Source organism: Thamnophis elegans, chromosome 1 (genome assembly GCF_009769535.1).
Source record: "Thamnophis elegans isolate rThaEle1 chromosome 1, rThaEle1.pri, whole genome shotgun sequence".
Lineage (NCBI taxonomy): Eukaryota > Metazoa > Chordata > Lepidosauria > Squamata > Colubridae > Thamnophis > Thamnophis elegans.
Window position 1 is genome coordinate 29,352,752 of NC_045541.1, and position 6,000 is coordinate 29,358,751.

At 38.0% G+C, this 6,000-nt stretch overlaps 1 protein-coding gene across 1 annotated transcript in view; it reads right to left on the minus strand.

Annotated features, from left to right (window-relative positions):
- CSRNP3 (cysteine and serine rich nuclear protein 3) overlaps window positions 1–5,733 on the minus strand; it is a 43,534-nt gene extending 37,801 nt beyond the window's left edge. The window contains exon 1 of the mRNA XM_032210512.1: window positions 5,659–5,733. The gene's annotated coding sequence lies outside the window, so the exon portion shown is untranslated. The remainder of the gene's footprint in view (window positions 1–5,658) is intronic.
- Between the last annotated feature and the right edge of the window lie 267 nt (window positions 5,734–6,000).

Genomic DNA, 6,000 nt, shown 5'->3' on the forward strand with positions numbered 1-6,000 from the left:
ACAATCCCTATGCTTCTGAGTCTGCTTCTTAATATGATACACTGATAGCAACAACATCTAGTTCTTGTAGTGTAATGCTCCTCTTCTAACATTAGGACCCCTGAAGTATGCTTTTATTATGAGAATTGAACAAGCTAATATATATTTTAGGTTGGAATCTACAATCTTTCTTTTATTAAAAAAATGCTAATTAAATAAGTACTACCAGTAGCTATGCAGAGGCTTGCCTCTTGGGATTTTACTTCTGTGAAAGAGATTTTCTGAAGACAGCGCAATTAGTTCTAATTGTAAAATAATAAGGAACTTATTCTATTATTCTGTTTTGTTATTCTGTAGCTTTTATCCTCTTTAAAATTGCTTTCATATCATCTAGGCCAGAAGATTCAAAACTGGCGCCGTCATAATTTCATGAATCCAGGACCCTGTAAATATTTCACAAATCTCTTCCTCATTTTGTATGGATGTTTACTGAAAACACACAGCAACTATTTCTGGATACTAAAGTTGATTCTAACAATAGGTCATATAAACTTGTTTGAACTGCTAGGACAATGGCCGTTAAAGACTTTCAATCAAAATCTACTATGAAGTTAGAGATTAAATTATTGTCTTAGGCCTGGGAATACTCAAATTCAAATCCATTTTGAATTTCAAAAAGATAGGTGACTTGGGCCAACCTATCACAAAAGCATTATTAGGATAAAATGAAAAGGGACTTCATGATAACCACGCTGAGCATCTGAACAAAAGGGAGGATATAATTCTACTCAACAACAGTCAGGAAATTGAGGTAACACCCCCCCATTCTGCCCAGATCAAATATGAAACAAAGTTCGTAATTTCACTGGTTTACAAATTACTGCAAAAATCACAGCTACTCTTTCTAGGCTGCAAAACTCCATATACCCACTAGATGGCAGCAAACCTGGGCAACCTTTCATATTTGTATTATCCACTGGTACTCCAGAGTTCTCATTACAGATATAGGAGTACGTTTAACAAAATATAAAATGTAAATGAGAAATTACAATTCAAAAGCAAAATCCATACACTGAATAATTTAATATATATAGATATTTTTACTTGTTTTAAACGCAGCTGAATTAACCAATTATTTAGTCCTGTATTCCAAACATGTAAATGTTTGTGGAGTTCTTGGAAAATTACAGAATACAGTTTTAGAACCAGCTTCTGTACACGATACCAACAGCTCTTACGGATATCAGGTGTAACCGCTTTTAAAGGACCCAGTGCAGGTTAATGGAGATTGCACTATATGTGTGATCGCTGTCCAAGCCCAAATATCCTAGTAGCCAATTTCAGAGACAAAGAAAATTCCAGATTGGAAAGAGGAAGAGAAACCTGGCTGTTGGCTTAGAGAAAGCTTCTAGCATTAATGGCCCAATTGACTTCACTACCTCTTTCTCCATTCCAAAACCATCTTGCAAGTCAAACCTACATTTCACAGCTGGTTCGCCTGCATACAAAAATAGCAGCACTGATGCCTCTCAAGAGTTTCACTACAGAGATTAGAGCCAGTTAAACACAAGAAGGTGAAGTACAGAGAAAATGTTTCTGAAGAAAAAGACTGTATGAAATATGGGCTTCTACCAGCTCCCTAGACTCACATAAACTAAAGTTTCCCTAGTTGAAAATGTTAAGAAACGCAATCATCATCAGAATGGATATGGCTATCTTTCTTTTATCCCTCTAGGCATGCGTGCTTTCTGAATTATTCAGATAAAACAAGACTATATCTTTTATAGTAGTGTACTCAGAATTCAAACTGAGAAGCAATTTACCACACTAGATAAAAATATTTATTTGTAAGAAATTATAAGGAATAGAAAAGGTAACAAGAAAAATAAATTCCTTCATCTAACAAACAAATATCATATTTTTTTTTTGCCCCGTGGTTGTGCAAAGATGGAACTATCTGCTTTATTGATCCATTTGCTCAAGCGTTTTATTCAGATCATTCCAGTTTCCAAGATGGCTATGGTTCAAGATCAGCACCAATTTGGAGTTAAACCAAATTGGCATTAAAAAAACCAAAGGAGGAAAGATATATTGGAAACATCCTCCAATCCACCTTCCTTGTTTCCAAAAATTCAAACTCTGGAATTGAGTGAGCTGTTCAGGTGGTCCTCGACTTAAGACCAGAATTGAGCCCAAAATTTCCATTGCTAAGTGAGACATTTGTTAAGTGAGGTTTGCCCCATTTTACAACTTTTCTTGCCACAGTTGTTAAGTGAATCACTGTAGTTAATAAGTGAGTGGCCTGGTTGTGAAGTGAATCTGGCTTCCCCATTGACTGAAGGTCACAAAAGGTGACCACATGATCCTGGGACCCAGCAAAGGTCATAACTATGAGCCAGTTGCCTAGCATCTGAGTTCTGATCACATGATCAAGAGGAGGCTGCAAAGGTCATAACTGTGAAAACCGTCATAAGCCACAAGTTTCAGTGCCATTGTAACTTTGAACAGTCACTAACTGAACTGTTGTAAGTCGAGGACTACCTGTATCTATAGTCCCTCCCTCTTGATATAGTCAGATCATCTTACGAAAACAGGATTCAAAGCAGAAATCATGAAAAAGCCAATCAGAAAAACGTATTTTGAGATTACTGCTCCTAATTGCAATGAAGCTTTCTTGGGATTAAACATTAGTTAATCCTTTTGTTAGGAGAGGCAGGGATTGGGAATACTACTGAAATATGGTGGATCATCTGCAATTCAAAGTCATGGAGTCCCTTGCCAGGAAAAAAGGCATCAGTTATTGGCTGCTAATGGGTGCATGAAAATAGTATCTGCACAGGAATCCCTGTGAAAGAAGGAAGCTACCTTGCTTCCCTTAGTCTCAATGTCTATAAACTGTTGGCTGCCCATTCCTAATGACTCTACAAAATCAGTCATCTGTATGTCCCACTTCAGGCCTAAAAGGAAAGGATGGGCTCACTGATCATGGGCCCACATTATGATCAAGATCCCTGGATTCCCAACCGCCGTTAACAGTGACACACAACAATACAGAGCAGAATTGCTAGGGAAGGATAGTATGTAAATATGTTTGATGTCCGAATGTGTATATAGTGTATTCGCAAGGGAAACTATCTATGTATAACACATATGTCATCCTTGGCATGTAACCAAGCAACTATAGAGCCCTCGATGCCAAAAAAAAACTTGTCCAACCCCTGCTAAAATCTTTCTGAGACTGTAATTATTAGCTTAAACATTAACTAGACTAGATGAAAGTGTAGGAAGTCTGCCAGTTTTTGTCACTTAGATGGAAGGCAGAAAAGAATCCATTTAGTGAATGGAAAATTAGCTTTGTTGACTTTCGAAATGATTTCCCCCCCTTTTTTAAATGGAGGCACTAATGTACAGCTAACAAGTATAAATGGGATTCATCACATACTCTTTAGTAGCTTTTTATTATATCTGTGTGGAGATGAATGGCTTTTCCTGAACCTTCTATAATGAACCTATAATCTATAAAACAGAGTAGAGATCTGTACCCGAGGGCTAATAAACTTTAAAAATGGATTTGTATGTTCCTAAGTTATCTGACTTTGTCATACTAATTTCCTTTCCCCTAGACTGGATGTCTTTATTTATGGTCTCAAACCAGTAAACATAAGCACAAGGTTTAAAATAGTGAGAATCCAATGAAGAGACAATGATTAATAATGAAAAGGCATTCTCCTACAATATTCTAACAAGCTTACCCACCATTCCCCTGCTTTCCATTTTTCTTTTACATTCTCCAACAGCTCATCCGTGGTTATCAACATGGGTAATGGAATGTTATCCATTCTCTATACAGTACTTTGCAAAATCATTGTATAATTCTCACATTTCACTCAAAACATAAATTTTCTAGTGACATAGTCCTTGTTCACCCCTGACCCCCAGAGAAATTCCAATGGAAATAATGTGAATAAACTCCCTAAGTAACTGGTTTGGAATATTTCAGGCAAATGCCATCCAGATTTAAAAAGAAACATTTTTCTGAAGTTATAGTGATTGCATAAAAATAATAACTTCTACTGTATGGAAGGTTCAGGGTGCAAATGTAATCAACCAGTAAGGCTAGATAATCTGTAAATGAATGTTGTTTATTTACATCTCTGTTGTTTAAAACAATTTGTCACAAGGAATGTAATTAATGTATAATCTAATTTACAGCTCATCATGGTAACTCTACAGAAGTGGCGGGATAACTGCGCAGTATTCCAAAAACCCCAAATCTGTTCAAAACATTTGGTAGATGACTACTGACAGCCGATCAATTTTTAGTACAAATATTTGGCTCCTATTATAAATGGTTGCATAAACATATTATTACATTAATTATATTCTGGATTTCTAGTTCCGATTTCTGATCTCTGATTTTGAGGGATGAATAGAGGAGTTAACTCTGTGAATCTCAGCAAAGTAGCTTTTGTAGAAGAAAACACTCTTAATAGACAAATGACTTATGCACTTCTAAATTATTCTTGTGATCCCATCATGGCATATTTAAATATCTTCAGGTTCAATGGAAGATATTAATGTTGAAACACTCTCAGTAGGATTTAATTTTTACAAGAAGGTATTGACGATTTTGAATTTTCACACACTTTTATCATTATATTTACATCACATACTCAGACCGTTATTGAACATATTGAAGTAATATGAAAGGGTACATCAGTGCCAAAAGAACAACCTAAATGTCTAATTTCAATAAGCCATTTTAAACATTTATATATATATATATATTTTAAAAAACCTAATTAATCAGAGCAACATACAACACCACACAGAAGGGAAAAACACATTTTTGCTCCTAGTTTGCCTATTTCAATACTTGTAGCTGTGATGTCACAAACATTATTGAAAACGCGTTTGAGATTATTAGAAAGTGTCAATACCAAACAAAAATGTAACAATAGGTGACTGATTCACGGCCACTCTCAATTATTACTTAAGATTGTAACCATGTAAAAAGCTAGAACAAAGCTTACAAAGTAACCCGATTCGAACTGGACACTGCTGGGTTTTCATTTTAAAGGACAATGTGGATGATACAGGGTTACACTGCTAGCCTGCAAGAATAGAAATGAATCTGAACTGGTTAGTTCAAGAGTACATCCCTTTCCCTCTTACAATAGAGGCTGACAGGTAGATCTTGCTCCTGTAAAAACCTGCCCATGATTGGAGTTTACATACTAATATTCAAGCACGTTTTCAATGGAGTTTACACCCCAAGCCCAATGCTGTACAAGGAAGGCTTTTGTAAGCTGCAGGCGACCATCTGTACCAAAGTCAGCTCGACGCACTCCCAGCTTTATAGGTCTGTTGATCTTTAAAATAAAAATAAAAACCCACCGCTTCCCCAATAAGCCACCCATCCCGCCTCTCCAAACTGCAGCCCTTTCATCATTAGCCGTTTAAAACCCTCCTGTGACATTTTGCAAAATGAAAAAAAAAAAAAAGCCACCCACTAAGAGAAGAATTCAGCCTCCTCGTTTGCAAAGAACTAACAGCGCGGCTGCAATTTGCCAAAAAGGAACCGTGCATCGAGTGGAATAAGGACACACACACACACAAATATGCATAGACCACCCTGCATTTTCTGCAATGAAGCAAAGTCGGTCCCTGGCACCGTACCTATGATGAGAGTCCTGCTCCGGCTCGCTGCACGCTCTTCCCACAATAGGAAACAAAACCGCGGCGTACTCACTGCAGCAGCCTGGGTGTATTCTCCCCCTCCCACCTTCTCTTCAACCCCCCCCCCCCCAACTCTTACAGCCTCCCACTAGCTGGGTGACCTTTGAACTGGTTTCTCCTCTCCTCGCCGTCCCTCTGCAGGCAAAGCGGCTCTGCCCGTCTTTATTTGCATAAGGTTGGCGAAGGCCTGTCAGCCGCGCCGGGCGAGGCGGGGGGGTGGGGGGGGGAGAGAAGAAGAGCCGAGGCGCGCTGCGATTTCCCTCGGAATCCGCGGATCTCCCG